General features: G+C 34.1%; 1 long non-coding RNA gene across 3 annotated transcripts; it reads right to left on the bottom strand.

The window, feature by feature from the left end:
- Positions 1 to 8,498: 8,498 nt before the first annotated feature.
- LOC128016043 (uncharacterized) lies at positions 8,499 to 16,704 on the bottom strand. Of its 3 annotated transcripts, none has more exons than XR_008184060.1 (4): positions 16,572 to 16,704; positions 9,354 to 9,525; positions 9,182 to 9,267; positions 8,499 to 8,880 (listed from the first exon to the last, which is right to left on the bottom strand). It is a non-coding gene; the product is annotated as an uncharacterized LOC128016043 (long non-coding RNA). The 3 variants fall into 3 exon arrangements; XR_008184059.1 differs by having other exon boundaries at positions 9,440 to 9,525; XR_008184061.1 differs by lacking the exon at positions 9,354 to 9,525.
- Between the last annotated feature and the right edge of the window lie 1,761 nt (positions 16,705 to 18,465).

Below are 18,465 nucleotides of genomic sequence, written 5' to 3'. Positions count from 1 at the left end.
ATGAGAGTCCAGACAGCTGATAAAAACATCACAATAATCCACAGCACTCCAGTCCATCAGTGAACATCTGGAGAAGACAAAAGATGAAACAAATCCAGCATTAAGATGTTTTTAACTACAATATGAGCACATACTCCATAATAACACTTCCTTCAGTTAAAAAGTGTTCTGGTCTGAATCAGGAGAGAAATCTGCACAGATTAAGCACTGTTTAAAAACAAGCCAAAACAGATCTAAACTAATATGTGGCTGGAATTTGATGTGAAAGACAACAAGAGATGGACTTTTTTAACTGAAGGAAACATTATTATGGATTATGGATTTTAGCCAGAAGCAATGGTTTGAAGTTAAAAGCATTTTAATGATGGTTTGGACTCTCAATCTGACGGCACCCATTCATTGCAGAGCATTCATTGATGAGACACTGATGCAATGCTACATTTCTCAAAATCTGATGAAGAAACACTCTCATCTACATCTTGTCTGACCTGAGGATATTTAATTTTGGGGGGTGAACTATTGTTTAAAGAACTGGTTTGTGGTAGTTTAAAACATAAAAATGAAGAAACCTCAGCATCATTTCTTAATAAACAACCAGCTTCTTGGAAAATTAAATAAGAGTCCACAGTTACAGGCTGACTGGCACTTCTCCAACTCCTCAGTTTCACTTTGTCTTGGCCTCTGTCCTGTAGTCTATTAAAGTATCTCCTTCTTCAATGTAGCGCTAACTCAGCACCAAAACTCTTAAAAAACACAGGGTTTTATAGCACCAAAGCTATATACGTCCTGCTATACGAACAGATGGTGTCAGACTGCTAATGGTTTGCTGCTTCTCGCTCGGTGCTGTGCATCTTGTAATTGACCCTTTTAAATTTACAGCATCAGAGTGCCAACACGCTACATGTGCATCCTTTTAATGGAATGTTTTTCTCCACCTTTTAATTATAAGATGTCGGTACGCAGGTTAGAGATGGCACAACGGAGCTTGTTGTCAAGGCTGGGAAGATTTATGGCCATTCGTGTCCTTGGTTGGTAATAAATGTCAGCAAGAGTTAGGAAGGATGTTTGCTTGAATGTTAATGATTGTTGTTTTAAGACAGCATCCTCAAAAGCTTTTTTAACCTAAAATATGCTTTTAACATTTAACATGATTCCTGTTGTGCAGTAGTTTTTGGACCCTGTTAAGTTTTATTTAATTAAAAAATGTGTTATTTCAGGGATGTATTTTATATAGTTTTTATTATATATACTTATTTAAGCGTACAGCAGACATTCAGAAATAATTTTTTTGTGTCTTTATTAATTATATATTTGTTTTATTTGTAGTTATTATTATTATTATTATTATTATTATTATTATTATTATTATTATAACAAAAACACTTCAAACTTATTAAATTATTATTATATTTGTATTTGTTTTATTATTATTAAGTTGGCTTGAGAGAGCCAACTTACTGATATTCTATTTAAACTTATTATTATTATTAAGTTGGCTTGAGAGAGCCAACTTACTGATATTCTATTTAAACTTATTATTATTATTATTATTATTATTCTTCTGAGACTAAATTTTCTGACTCTAACTCCTCCTAGAGCTTTAACTCTACAGACTCCAAACTCGGACCAGCTCTTCAGACTAATCTCGCCGGGTGTGCTATATCTTTTCTAACTGATCGGACTTATACTTTTCATAAAACTGAAGATTAAAAATCATAAAAATCCCATAGACTTGCATTGAAAAGCCTCTGCTCATCTGAACATTCCGTGAACTCCAACTGTCAAAAATTCAAATCTAAACACACTGAAGCCCATTAGACTCAATCAGACTAACCTATGTACTATTACTAACCCATTCAAACTCATTCAAACTCATCTATCTATCTATATTCAAACTCTATCTATCTATCTATCTATCTATCTATCTATCTATCTATCTATCTATCTATCTATCTATCTATCTATCTATCTATCTATCAAACTCATCTATCTATATTAAAACTAATCTATCTATCTATCTATAATCAAACTCATCTATCTATAATCAAACTCATCTATCTATCTATCTATATTCAAACTCATCTATCTATCTATATTAAAACTAATCTATCTATCTATCTATCTATCTATCTATCTATCTATCTATCTATCTATCTATCTATCTATCTATCTATCTATCTATCTATCTATCTATCAAACTTATCTATCTATATTAAAACTAATCTATCTATCTATCTATCATCAAACTCATCTATCTATATTAAAACTAATCTATCTATTTATCTATCTATCATCATCTAACTCTATCTTTCTTCTGACTCTATCTATCTATCTATCTATCTATCTATCTATCTATCTATCTATCTATCTATCTATCTATCTATCTATCTATCTATCAAACTCATCTATCTATATTAAAACTAATCTATCTATCTATCTATCTATCTATCTATCTATCTATCTATCTATCTATCTATCTATCTATCTATCTATCTATCTATCTATCTATCATTTATAAACTCATTCAAACTCATCTATCTATCTATCTATCTATCTATCTATCTATCATTTATAAACTCATTCAAACTCATCTATCTATCTATCTATCTATCTATCTATCTATCTATCTATCTATCTATCTATCTATCTATCTATATTCAAACTCATTTATCTATCTATCTATATTCAAACTCATCTATCTATCTATCTATCTATCTATCTATCTATCTATCTATCTATCTATCTATCTATTCAAACTTATCTATCTATCCTAACAACATGCTAGTCATGCTAAAAATCATGCTAGCAACATGCTAGTCGCATGCTAATCATGCTAAAATCATGCTAGCAACATGGTAATCATGCTAAAATCATGCTAGCAACATGCTAATCATGCTAAAATCATGCTAGCAACATGCTAGCAACATGCTAATCATGCTAAAATCATGCTAGCAACATGCTAATCATGCTAAAATCATGCTAGCAACATGCTAGTCGCATGCTAATCATGCTAAAATCATGCTAGCAACATGCTAATCATGCTAAAATCATGCTAGCAACATGCTAATCATGCTAAAATCATGCTAGCAACATGCTAGCAACATGCTAGCAACATGCTAATCATGCTAAAATCATGCTAGCAACATGCTAATCATGCTAAAATCATGCTAGCAACATGCTAGTCGCCTGCTAATCATGCTAAAATCATGCTAGCAACATGCTAATCATGCTAAAATCATGCTAGCAACATGCTAATCATGCTAAAATCATGCTAGCAACATGCTAGTCGCCTGCTAGTCATGCTAAAATCATGCTAGCAACATGCTAATCATGCTAAAATCATGCTAGCAACATGCTAATCATGCTAAAATCATGCTAGGAACATGCTAGTCGCATGCTAATCATGCTAAAATCATGCTAGCAACATGCTAATCATGCTAAAATCATGCTAGCAACTTGCTAGTCGAATGCTAATCATGCTAGAGACATGCTAGCAACATGCTAATCATGCTAAAAATCATGCTAACAACATGCTAGTCGCATGCTAATCATGCTAAAATCATGCTAGCAACATGCTAATCATGCTAAAATCATGCTAGCAACATGCTAATCATGCTAAAATCATGCTAGCAACATGCTAGTCGCCTGCTAATCATGCTAAAATCATGCTAGCAACATGCTAATCATGCTAAAATCATGCTAGCAACATGCTAATCATGCTAAAATTATGATAGCAACATGCTAGTCGCATGCTAATCATGCTAAAATCATGCTAGCAACATGCTAATCATGCTAAAATAATGCTAGCAACATGCTAGTCGCATGCTAATCATGTTAAAATCATGTTAGCAACATGCTAGTCGCATGCTAGAAACATGCTAATCATGTTAACATCATGCTAGCGACATGCTAGTAACTTGCTAATCATGCTAGTGACATGCTAGTAACTTGCTAATAATGCTAACGACATGGCTAGTCACTTGCTAATTATGCTAGCGACATGCTAGATACCTTGCTAATCATGCTAAGTACATGCTTGTCACATGATAGTCACTTGCTTGTAATGCTAACAATATTTGTACAAATACATGATTTTAACATGTTGCTAAATCACTGTCATTTTTATACTTCTTAAACTTAAATCTTTTTAAACTTTTTAAACTTTTCACATTTTCAAACTATCTATCTATCTATATATCTATCTAACTATCTATCTATCTTCTGACTGTCTATCTATCTATCTATCTATCTATCTATCTATCTATCTATCTCTCTATCTATCTATATATCTATCTAGCTATCTATCTATCTTCTGACTGTGTCTATCTATCTATCTATCTATCTATCTGTCTATCTGTCTATCTATCTATCTATCTATCTCAGACTGAAAACCATCAAACTTAAAACTTTTTAAACTTAAACTTTTCAATCTTTTCAAACTTTTCAAACTTTTCAAACTTTTTCAGACTTTCTGGTCAGGCTTTCTCAAGCCAACTTAAAGTTTGTCTTGACGAACTTTTTTATCTAGTTATGTTGGCTTGGCAACAAGCCAACATACTGTTATGCTATTTAAACTTATTTTTATTTTTATTATTATTATTCTTCTGAGAAAAAAATTCTGAACGCTACTCCTCCTAGGGCTTTAAAGCCACAAGCCCCAAACTCGGCAGACACCTGCGGGATAGAGGGGTGGTGTGTGCTATATCTTTTCAAAGTGATCAGACTTAAAGTTTTTTTTTTATTAATTTTTAAATGTAAAAAAAAAAAAAAAAAATTGCGCCCCTACAGTTGCAATGAGATTTAGGGGCGGAGTCGGGTTTCGTTTCACTTTTAAACTGGCTAAAAATACTGCTGCAGCTCAGCCCAGGCTGTCTACAAGGAGCTCACAACGAGCGAATTCATTCTTATTTATGACCTTTTAAAAACGCGATTGCATGCAACCCACACCTTAGAACACACCAAGAGCTAAATTCAGATGTTTCTGAACTGTTTAAAGTAATAACATTATATATTCGCGGCAGCCAACTGCTCGCGAGCTGGCGATGTATTTCTCTGAACACTTGAAGTCCACAGAGAATTTACAGCCTTTCACATTAAAACACTGCAGCGAAACGGCACAAAACAATTTGAATAATATATTAAATGGTTTTAAAGTAGTTTTGGCCACTGTCACGCTGGTCTTTCACATTAAAACACTGCAGCGTCCGAGCATTCAACACATCAAGTTGGCTTCAGTCCCGCACTGCGGGAAACTGAGAACTGAACAGCTGATGGCGCGTGTGCACGAGAGAGAGCCGCGCGTATCGCGGACAGGTACAGCAACACACTGACAAGCTAAACCAACATATGTTAATTATTATTACCCGATCGGATCTCATTAATACATTATCTCAGGCCAAAGAAACAAGAGAAAGACGAGAGAGAAATGAGCACTTCATCAACAGCCCATATGACAGCGTAATACAGTTTATGAATACTGGAAGGAAAAAAAGTCACGACAGCCTTTTAAATTAAAACAGTGCAGCCAATCAACACAAAACAATTATAAGAATATATTATAGAGATCAAAATGAGTGCTTGTGTGATTTTTTTTTTTTTGTCTTAAGTGAAAATAACATCCATCTCTCCAGCTTCAGAGGACAGTGGTCGGTAGATCGGTCAAATCAAGTACACGATTATTTAAAAATTCATAATAGCTTGGCGAACATAAACTGTTGAGAAATAAATTGAAAATGGGTAGTATTAATGCTGGATTGAATATTAAAACCCCTTTACTGTCAAACATCGCCGACGGCCCCAGTTTATTATTGTTTCACTTTCACAGCAAGTTAAACATCACTAGGCTACTTTATCTAGACAAACTCTGCATCGATTGAAAGTTTAAAGACTCAAGCTTCGATATTTGACGAATATTTTGATAAAAAGTTGTTGCAGTGAGAGTTATTTAGTAATTTATGTCAGGAGTGCAAAATAATAAATCCGTATTATGCAACATTTTGAATAGAAATTCACCACTCATTCATATTCATTTACATATCTGATTAGTACAGGGGTTAGGGCTCATTAATAATTTATTTATGGGCAGAGAGCAGTAAAAAGGACGAGACAAGAATCACGGCTGATCAGCTCAGTCATTGTCTAAATGGAGCTCACAACGAGCGAATTTATTCTTCTTTAAGACCTTTTTAAAACATGTTATTACTTTAAACAGTTAAGAAACATCTGAATTTAGCTCTTGGTGTGTTCTAACCGGGTAGATTGCGTGCAATCGCCGATATAATTTAATTTGAAAAGGTCTTAAGAATAAATTCGCTCCCTTGGTCGCAGCCTTGGTCTGCGCTGATCTTCATTTACAAACACGTCATTAAAATGAACTGTAACTCCATGAATACACAACGAAGAGACATGAGAGATATATCTATAGAAAGCTTGACATGTCTACTTTTAAACCAAACATGTGCTGGCGAACAAATATTCTGTGATAAAGTAATCCATATCAAAACAACGCAATGTCCTTTTTTCACGTCTAATGTGTATGGAAGGCCAAGAGGGTCAAATATACGTGAAAAATCAGCGGGTATTTAACGTGTATTTCACTTGTTAAATACACGTGAAGTAAACATTAAAAATCAGTTTGAAGAGGTCAATGTCATTGGCTGCTGAGGACTTGGGTCAAACCACTTCTGTGAGCTTAGAGGGCTGTAGGCTACCATTCATAGACAGGCAACCACCATTTAACATGCTATAGATCAGCTTATTCAGCCTTATTATTTAGTCTTTTTCCTTTTTCTGTTTTGTATAGCATATAGAAATAATATATTTAAGTTTCAGTTTTATGAAATATTTATTTTATAATAAATATTAATAAACATTTTGTGGTGATAGTATAAAGTTTATAAAAGTTACAGTATTTTGTAATGAAACAGGACTTTTTGTTTAGCTCTTGACACGCCTAAGTATACTATAAATAGTGTCCCTTCTTAAATTTTTCAGTAATGTGTGATAACTTAAAATATGTTGTCAGTACTATTAAAATAAGATTAAATTGAATGGTATTTAGGAGATTATGGTTTTTGCGTGACTTTTTTTGCATTCAGCTAGACAACCCTGTCTTAGCTGTTATCATAGCTTAGGCTTTTTATTAAAAAAGAAAACAGCAATGGACCATGGAAAAAGACTGTTGCAGGTGTATTTTTTTATTTACATTACACTTACATTTATTCATTTAGCTGACGCTTTTATCCAAAGCGACTTACAATTGTTATATATGTCAGAGGTCGCACGCCTCTGGAGCAACTAGAGGTTAAGTGTCTTGCTCAGGGACACATTGGTATTTTATGGTATTATTATTTTTTATTTTTTGCAGCGGGGCAACTCCAGAATGTTGGGCACACAAGTACTGTGGCTCTTTTGCTCCATGGCCAAGATGGCCAAGCCAACATCAAAGTTAGTTCACTAACTTTTAATTCTAGTTATTATTATTATTCTTCTGAGACAAAATTATCAACTCTAACTCCTCCTAGAGCTTTAACTCTACAGACTCCAAACTCGGCCCAGCTCTTCAGACTGATCTCGCCGGGTGTGCTATATCTTTTCTAACTGATCGGACTTACGGTTTTCATAAAACTGAAGATTAAAAATCATAAAAATCCCATAGACTTGCATTGAAAAGCCTCTGCTCATCTGAACATTCCGTGAACTCCAACTGTCAAAAATTCAAATCTAAACACACTGAAGCCCATTAGACTCAATCAGACTAACCTATGTACTATTACTAACCCATTCAAACTCATTCAAACTCATCTATCTATCTATCTATCTATCTATATTCAAACTCATCTATCTATCTATCTATCTATCTATCTATCTATCTATCTATCTATCTATCTATCTATCTATCTATCTATCTATCTATCTATCTAACTGTTTCTATCTATCTATATATCTATCTATCTATCCATCTATCTATCATCAAACTCATCTATCTATCTATCTATCTATCTAACTGTTTCTATCTATCTATATATCTATCTATCTATCCATCTATCTATCTATCAAACTCATCTATCTATATTAAAACTAATCTATCTATCTATCTATAATCAAACTCATCTATCTATAATCAAACTCATCTATCTGTCTATCTATATTCAAACTCATCTATCTATCTATATTAAAACTAATCTATCTATCTATCTATCTATCTATCTATCTATCTATCTATCTATCTATCTATCTATCTATATTCAAACTCATCTATCTATCTATCTATCTATCTATCTATCTATCTATCTATCTTCAAACTCATCTATCTATCTATATTAAAACTAATCTATCTATCAATCTATCTATCTATATTAAAACTAATCGATCTATCCATCTATCTATCATCAAACTCATCTATCTATATTAAACCTAATCTATCTATCTAAATCTATCTTTCTATCTATCTATATTAAAACTAATCTTTCTATCCATCTTATGGTTGTATCTATCTATCTATCTTCTGACTGTATCTATCTATCCATCTATCTATCTATCTATATTAAAACTAATCTATCTATCTATATTAAAACTAATCTATCTATCTATCCATCTATATTAAAACTAATCTATCTCTCTATCCATCTATATTAAAACTAATCTATCTATCTATCTATCTATCTATCTATCTATCTATCTATCTATCTATCTATCTATAATCTGACTGTTTCTAATCTATCTATCTATCTATCTATCTATCTATCTATCTATCTATCTATCTATCTATCTATCTATCTATCTATCTATCTATCTATCTATCTTCATAGCAACACTCTAGCAACTATCCAAACCAACCTAGAAACCACCCAGGGTATCCTAGCAACCACATAGCAACACCTTAGCAACCACTCAGGGTACCCTAGCAACCGCATAACAACACCCTAGCAACCATCCCAGATACCCTAGCAACCGCATAGCAACACCTTAGCAACCACTCAGGTTACCCTAGCAACCGCATAGCAACACCCTAGCAACCATCCCAGTTACCCTAGCAACCGCATAGCAACACCTTAGCAACCACCCCGGGTACCCTAGCAACTGCATAGCAACACCTTAGCAACCACTCAGGGTACCCTAGCAACTGCATAGCAACACCCTAGCAACCATCCCAGATACCCTAGCAACCGCATAGCAACACCTTAGCAACCACTCAGGGTACCCTAGCAACCGCATAGCAACACCCTAGCAACCATCCCAGATACCCTAGCAACCGCATAGCAACACCTTAGCAACCACACAGGGTACCCTAGCAACCGCATAGCAACACCCTAGCAACCATCCCAGATACCCTAGCAACCGCATAGCAACACCTTAGCAACCACTCAGGGTACCCTAGCAACCGCATATCAACACCCTAGCAACCATCCCAGATACCCTAGCAACCGCATAGCAACACCTTAGCAACCACTCAGGGTACCCTAGCAACCGCATAGCAACACCCTAGCAACCATCCCAGATACCCTAGCAACCGCATAGCAACACCTTAGCAACCACTCAGGGTACCCTAGCAACCGCATAGCAACACCCTAGCAACCATCTATCTATCTATCTATCTGTCTGTCTATAATCTGACTGTTTCTAAATATCTATCTATCTATCTATCTATCTATCTATCTATCTATCTATCTATCTATCTATCTGTCTGTCTGTCAATAATCTGACTGTTTCTAAATATCTATCTATCTATCTATCTATCTATCTATCTATCTATCTATCTCAGACTGAAAACCATCAAACTTAAAACTTTTTAAACTTCTTAAACTTTTCAATCTTTTCAAACTTTTCAAACTTTTCTAACTTTTTCAGACTTTCTGGTCAGGCTTTCTCAAGCCAACTTAAAGTTTGTCTTGACGAACTTTTTTATCTAGTTAAGTTGGCTTGAGAGAGCCAACTTACTGATATTGTATTTAAACTTCTTCTTATTATTATTAAGTTGGCTTGAGAGAGCCAACTTACTGATATTGTATTTAAACTTCTTATTATTATTATTCTTCTGAGACTAAACTGTTGACTGCTACTCCTCCTAGAGCTTTAACTCTACAAACTCCAAACTCAGCCCAGCTCTTCAGACTGATCTGAAGTTAGTTGCTATATCTTTTTAGACTGATCGGACTTATACTTTTCATAAAACTGAAGATTAAAAATCATAAAAATCCCATAGACTTGCATTGAAAAGCCTCTGCTCATCTGAACATTCCGTGAACTCCAACTGTCAAAAATTCAAATCTAAACACACTGAAGCCCATTAGACTCAATCAGACTAACCTATGTACTATTACTAACCCATTCAAACTCATTCAAACTCATCTATCTATCTATATTCAAACTCTATCTATCTATCTATCTATATATCTATCTATCTATCAAACTCATCTATCTATATTAAAACTAATCTATCTATCTATCTATAATCAAACTCATCTATCTATAATCAAACTCATCTATCTATCTATCTATATTCAAACTCATCTATCTATCTATATTAAAACTAATCTATCTATCTATCTATCTATCTATCTATCTATCTATCTATCTATCTATCTATCTATATTCAAACTCATCTATCTATCTATATTCAAACTCATCTATCTATCTATCTATATTCAAACTCATCTATCTATCTATCTATCTATTCAAACTTATCTATCTATCTATCCTAACAACATGCTAGTCATGCTAAAAATCATGCTAGCAACATGCTAGTCGCATGCTAATCATGCTAAAATCATGCTAGCAACATGGTAATCATGCTAAAATCATGCTAGCAACATGCTAATCATGCTAAAATCATGCTAGCAACATGCTAGCAACATGCTAAAATCATGCTAGCAACATGCTAATCATGCTAAAATCATGCTAGCAACATGCTAGTCGCCTGCTAATCATGCTAAAATCATGCTAGCAACATGCTAATCATGCTAAAATCATGCTAGCAACATGCTAATCATGCTAAAATCATGCTAGCAACATGCTAATCATGCTAAAATCATGCTAGCAACATGCTAGTCGCCTGCTAATCATGCTAAAATCATGCTAGCAACATGCTAATCATGCTAAAATCATGCTAGCAACATGCTAATCATGCTAAAATCATGCTAGCAACATGCTAGTCGCATGCTAATCATGCTAAAATCATGCTAGCAACATGCTAATCATGCTAAAATCATGCTAGCAACTTGCTAGTCGCATGCTAATCATGCTAAAATCATGCTAGCAACATGCTAATCATGCTAAAATCATGCTAGCAACATGGTAATCATGCTAAAATCATGCTAGCAACATGCTAGTCGCATGCTAATCATGCTAAAATCATGCTAGCAACATGCTAGTCGCATGCTAATCATGCTAAAATCATGCTAGCAACATGCTAATCATGCTAAAATCATGCTAGCAACATGCTAGTCGCATGCTAATCATGCTAAAATCATGCTAGCAACATGCTAATCATGCTAAAATCATGCTAGCAACATGCTAGTCGCATGCTAATCATGTTAAAATCATGCTAGCAACATGCTAATCATGCTAAAATCATGCTAAAATCATGCTAGCAACATGCTAGTCGCATGCTAATCATGCTAAAATCATAATAGCAACATGCTAATCATGCTAAAATCATGCTAGCAATATGCTAGTCGCATGCTAGTCATGCTAGAGACATGCTAGCAACATGCTAATCATGCTGAAATCATGCTAGCAACATGCTAGTCGCATGGTAATCATGCTAAAATCATGCTAGCAACATGCTAATCATGCTAAAATCATGCTAGCAACATGCTAGTCGCATGCTAATCATGCTAAAATCATGCTAGCAACATGCTAATCATGCTAAAATCATGCTAGCAACATGCTAGTCGCATGCTAATCATGCTAGCAACATGCTAATCATGCTAAAATCATGTTAGCAACATGCTAATCGCATGCTAATCATGCTAAAATCATGCTAGCAACATGCTAATCATGCTAAAATAATGCTAGCAACATGCTAGTCACATGCTAGTCATGCTAGAGATATGCTAGCAACATGCTAATCATGCTAAAATCATGCTAGCAACATGCTAGTCGCATGCTAATCATGCTAAAATCATGCTAGCAACATGCTAATCATGCTAAAATCATGCTAGCAACATGCTAGTCGCATACTAATCATGCTAAAATCATGCTAGCAACATGCTAATCATGCTAAAATCATGCTAGCAACATGCTAATCATGCTAAAATCATGTTAGCAACATGCTAGTCGCATACTAATAATGCTAAAATCATGCTAGCAACATGCTAATCATGCTAAGTACATGCTTGTCACATGGTAGTCACTTGCTTGTAATGCTAGCAATATGTTAATCACTGTCATTTTTATACTTCTTAAACTTTTAAATCTTTTTAAACTTTTAAACTTTTCACATTTTCAAACTTTTCAAACTTTTCAAACTTTTCAAACTTTTCAAACTTTCTAAACTTTCTAAACTTTTCAAACTTTCTGGTCAGGCTTTCTCAAGCCAACTTAAAGTTTGTCTTGACGAACTTTTTTATCTAGTTAAGTTGGCTTGAGAGAGCCAACTTACTGATATTGTATTTAAACTTCTTATTATTATTATTCTTCTGAGACTAAACTGTTGACTGCTACTCCTCCTAGAGCTTTAACTCTACAAACTCCAAACTCAGCCCAGCTCTTCAGACTGATCTGAAGTTAGTTGCTATATCTTTTTAGACTGATCGGACTTATACTTTTCATAAAACTGAAGATTAAAAATCATAAAAATCCCATAGACTTGCATTGAAAAGCCTCTGCTCATCTGAACATTCCGTGAACTCCAACTGTCAAAAATTCAAATCTAAACACACTGAAGCCCATTAGACTCAATCAGACTAACCTATGTACTATTACTAACCCATTCAAACTCATTCAAACTCATCTATCTATCTATATTCAAACTCTATCTATCTATCTATCTATATATCTATCTATCTATCAAACTCATCTATCTATATTAAAACTAATCTATCTATCTATCTATAATCAAACTCATCTATCTATAATCAAACTCATCTATCTATCTATCTATATTCAAACTCATCTATCTATCTATATTAAAACTAATCTATCTATCTATCTATCTATCTATCTATCTATCTATCTATCTATCTATCTATCTATCTATCTATCTATCTATATTCAAACTCATCTATCTATCTATATTCAAACTCATCTATCTATCTATCTATATTCAAACTCATCTATCTATCTATCTATCTATTCAAACTTATCTATCTATCTATCCTAACAACATGCTAGTCATGCTAAAAATCATGCTAGCAACATGCTAGTCGCATGCTAATCATGCTAAAATCATGCTAGCAACATGGTAATCATGCTAAAATCATGCTAGCAACATGCTAATCATGCTAAAATCATGCTAGCAACATGCTAGCAACATGCTAAAATCATGCTAGCAACATGCTAATCATGCTAAAATCATGCTAGCAACATGCTAGTCGCCTGCTAATCATGCTAAAATCATGCTAGCAACATGCTAATCATGCTAAAATCATGCTAGCAACATGCTAATCATGCTAAAATCATGCTAGCAACATGCTAATCATGCTAAAATCATGCTAGCAACATGCTAGTCGCCTGCTAATCATGCTAAAATCATGCTAGCAACATGCTAATCATGCTAAAATCATGCTAGCAACATGCTAATCATGCTAAAATCATGCTAGCAACATGCTAGTCGCATGCTAATCATGCTAAAATCATGCTAGCAACATGCTAATCATGCTAAAATCATGCTAGCAACTTGCTAGTCGCATGCTAATCATGCTAAAATCATGCTAGCAACATGCTAATCATGCTAAAATCATGCTAGCAACATGGTAATCATGCTAAAATCATGCTAGCAACATGCTAGTCGCATGCTAATCATGCTAAAATCATGCTAGCAACATGCTAGTCGCATGCTAATCATGCTAAAATCATGCTAGCAACATGCTAATCATGCTAAAATCATGCTAGCAACATGCTAGTCGCATGCTAATCATGCTAAAATCATGCTAGCAACATGCTAATCATGCTAAAATCATGCTAGCAACATGCTAGTCGCATGCTAATCATGTTAAAATCATGCTAGCAACATGCTAATCATGCTAAAATCATGCTAAAATCATGCTAGCAACATGCTAGTCGCATGCTAATCATGCTAAAATCATAATAGCAACATGCTAATCATGCTAAAATCATGCTAGCAATATGCTAGTCGCATGCTAGTCATGCTAGAGACATGCTAGCAACATGCTAATCATGCTGAAATCATGCTAGCAACATGCTAGTCGCATGGTAATCATGCTAAAATCATGCTAGCAACATGCTAATCATGCTAAAATCATGCTAGCAACATGCTAGTCGCATGCTAATCATGCTAAAATCATGCTAGCAACATGCTAATCATGCTAAAATCATGCTAGCAACATGCTAGTCGCATGCTAATCATGCTAGCAACATGCTAATCATGCTAAAATCATGTTAGCAACATGCTAATCGCATGCTAATCATGCTAAAATCATGCTAGCAACATGCTAATCATGCTAAAATAATGCTAGCAACATGCTAGTCACATGCTAGTCATGCTAGAGATATGCTAGCAACATGCTAATCATGCTAAAATCATGCTAGCAACATGCTAGTCGCATGCTAATCATGCTAAAATCATGCTAGCAACATGCTAATCATGCTAAAATCATGCTAGCAACATGCTAGTCGCATACTAATCATGCTAAAATCATGCTAGCAACATGCTAATCATGCTAAAATCATGCTAGCAACATGCTAATCATGCTAAAATCATGTTAGCAACATGCTAGTCGCATGCTAATAATGCTAAAATCATGCTAGCAACATGCTAATCATGCTAAGTACATGCTTGTCACATGGTAGTCACTTGCTTGTAATGCTAGCAATATGTTAATCACTGTCATTTTTATACTTCTTAAACTTTTAAATCTTTTTAAACTTTTAAACTTTTCACATTTTCAAACTTTTCAAACTTTTCAAACTTTTCAAACTTTTCAAACTTTCTAAACTTTCTAAACTTTTCAAACTTTCTGGTCAGGCTTTCTCAAGCCAACTTAAAGTTTGTCTTGACGAACTTTTTTATCTAGTTATTATTATTCTTCTGAGACTAAAACTCTTGACTGCTACTCCTCCTAGAGCTTTAACTCTACAAACTCCAAACTCAGCCCAGCTCTTCAGACTGATCTGAAGTTAGTTGCTATATCTTTTTAGACTGATCGGACTTATACTTTTCATAAAACTGAAGATTAAAAATCATAAAAACTCCCATAGACTTGCATTGAAAAGCCTCTGCTCAACTGAACATTCCGTCAAACTCCAACTGTCAAAAATTCAAATCTAAACACACTGAAGCCCATTAAACTCATAGTCTATGTACTATGTATATATTGTATGTACTATTACTAACCCATTCAAACTCATTCAAACTCATCTATCATGTCATATATATTTATCTATCTATCTATCTATCTATCTATCTATCTATCTATCTATCTATCTATTTCTAATCTATCTATCTATCTATCTTTCTATCTATAATCTGTCTGTTTCTAATCTATCTATCTATCTATAATCTGTCTGTTTCTAAACTATCTATCTATCTATCTATCTATCTATCTAAAATCTGTCTGTTTCTAATCTATCTATCTATCTATCTATCTATAATCTGTCTGTTTCTAATCTATCTATCTATCTATCTATCTATAATATGTCTGTTTCTAAACTATCTATCTATCTATAATCTGTCTGTTTCTAATCTATCTATTCTATCTATCTATCTATCTATCTATCTATAATCTGTCTGTTTCTAATCTATCTATTCTATCTATCTATCTATCTATAATCTGTCTGTTTCTAATCTATCTATTCTATCTATCTATCTATCTATCTATCTATCTATCTATCTATCTATCTATCTATCTATCTATCTATAATCTGTCTGTTTCTAATCTATCTATCTATCTATCTATCTATCTATCTATCTATCTATCTATCTATCTATCTATCTATCTATCTATCTATAATCTGACTGTTTCTAATCTATCTATCTATCTATCTATCTATCTATCTATCTATCTATCTATCTATCTATAATCTGTCTGTTTCTAATCTATCTATCTATCTATCTATCTATAATCTGTCTGTTTCTAATCTATCTATCTATCTATCTATCTATCTATCTATCTATCTATCTATCTATCTATCTATCTATAATCTGTCTGTTTCTAATCTATCTATCTATCTATCTATCTATCTATCTATCTATCTATCTATCTATCTATCTATCTATCTATCTATCTTCATAGCAACACTCTAGCAACTATACAAACCAACCTAGAAACCACCCCGGGTACCCTAGCAACCACATAGTAACACCTTAGCAACCACTCAGGGTACCCTAGCAACCACATAGCAACACCCTAGCAACCATCCCAGATACCCTAGCAACCGCATAGGAACACCTTAGCAACCACTCAGGGTACCCTAGCAACCGCATAGCAACACCCTAGCAACCATCCCAGATACCCTAGCAACCGCATAGCAACACCTTAGCAACCACTCAGGGTACCCTAGCAACCGCATAGCAACACCCTAGCAACCATCCCAGGTAACCTAGCAACCGCATAGCAACACCTTAGCAACCACTCAGGGTACCCTAGCAACCACATAGCAACACCCTAGCAACCATCCCAGGTAACCTAGCAACCGCATAGCAACACCTTAGCAACCACTCAGGGTACCCTAGCAACCGCATAGCAACACCCTAGCAACCATCCCAGATACCCTAGCAACCGCATAGCAACACCTTAGCAACCACTCAGGGTACCCTAGCAACCGCATAGCAACACCCTAGCAACCATCCCAGGTAACCTAGCAACCGCATAGCAACACCTTAGCAACCACTCAGGGTACCCTAGCAACCACATAGCAACACCCTAGCAACCATACCAGGTAACCTAGCAACCGCATAGCAACACCTTAGCAACCACTCAGGGTACCCTAGCAAGCGCATAGCAACACCCTAGCAACCATCCCAGGTACCCTAGCAACCGCATAGCAACACCCTAGCAACCACTCCGGGTACCCTAGCAACCGCATAGCAACACCTTAGCAACCACTCCGGGTACCCTAGCAACTGCATAGCAATTATCAAACTTTTTAACTTAACTTAAAATTTAATTTTAAACTCTTTAAACTGGCTAGGCTTTCTCAAGCCAACTTAAAGTTTGTCTTGACGAACTTTTTTATCTAGTTCAGTTATATTATTTAGAAACAACAACAACAACAACAATACAATTATTATAAAGTCAAGTACAAAAAAACATTAATTAATTTTAAAAGTGACATTGAGTTTAATTAGTGTTAAGAATAAAACCCACTTCAAACTTAATTATATATATTTATTTACATTATTCTTATTCTTATTAATATTAATACTACTACTACTACTAATAATAATAAATATACAAGTATTATATAATCAAGAACAAGAAAAGCATAAACAATAATTGAAAAGTGACAGAGTTTGCAGATTAGTGTAAAGAAAAAAACTTATTTTAAACTTAATAATTATATATATATATATATATATATATATATATATATATATATATATATATATTTATTATATTTGCATTATTATTATTACTATTTATTTTTGTTTGTAATTTCATTATTTTAATTGTTTTAAGATTATGATGATTATTATTAATTTATTATTATTTATATGCTTATTAGTATTATTTTTATTATTATTAATTTGGAATTTATTAGAAAGTCATGAACAAATATTTTTTTTTATTAATGAATGAATAAATTTGTTTGTAAATTAATTATATTAATTTTATATTATTTTTATCATTAATAATAATAAATGAATAATAACAGTAACAACAATAATAATAAATGGAACTGTTCTTTTTAAAAGTCCAGTGAATGTTAAGCAAACACATCGAGCAAATTGAGTTTTTCCCACAACACACAGAAAAAAGGTGAGGTCCGAAAAGCTGGAAATGATTAAAGCTCATTGCATTTAAACTAATGAAGTCATTAACCTCAGACGGTTTTAATTAGCGTGCTATCTGCAGCCTCTTCTATGTTAAACCGCTATTGTTAAAACTTGCAATTAAAGTCATTCCGTGACAACTGCACAGAGGTGTTTTCACTTCCACCAAACAAAGAGCTAATTTTATCCTAATAAAACACTTTCTAGCAGCTGAACATCTCGTGCACCTGGTTAGACGAGGTTTTGAGATGTTCCCAGAGCTGGACGTTGTCCCCCAAACCCCCTCGCGTCCCATTAATCGCATTAGCCAGTGTCTCTCTGTCTCATATTGTCTTTGTGGGCCGCGGTCG

Source organism: Carassius gibelio, chromosome A6 (genome assembly GCF_023724105.1).
Source record: "Carassius gibelio isolate Cgi1373 ecotype wild population from Czech Republic chromosome A6, carGib1.2-hapl.c, whole genome shotgun sequence".
Lineage (NCBI taxonomy): Eukaryota > Metazoa > Chordata > Actinopteri > Cypriniformes > Cyprinidae > Carassius > Carassius gibelio.
The sequence above is the reverse complement of the archived record's forward strand: the minus strand, read 5'-3'. Positions and strand labels throughout refer to the sequence as shown.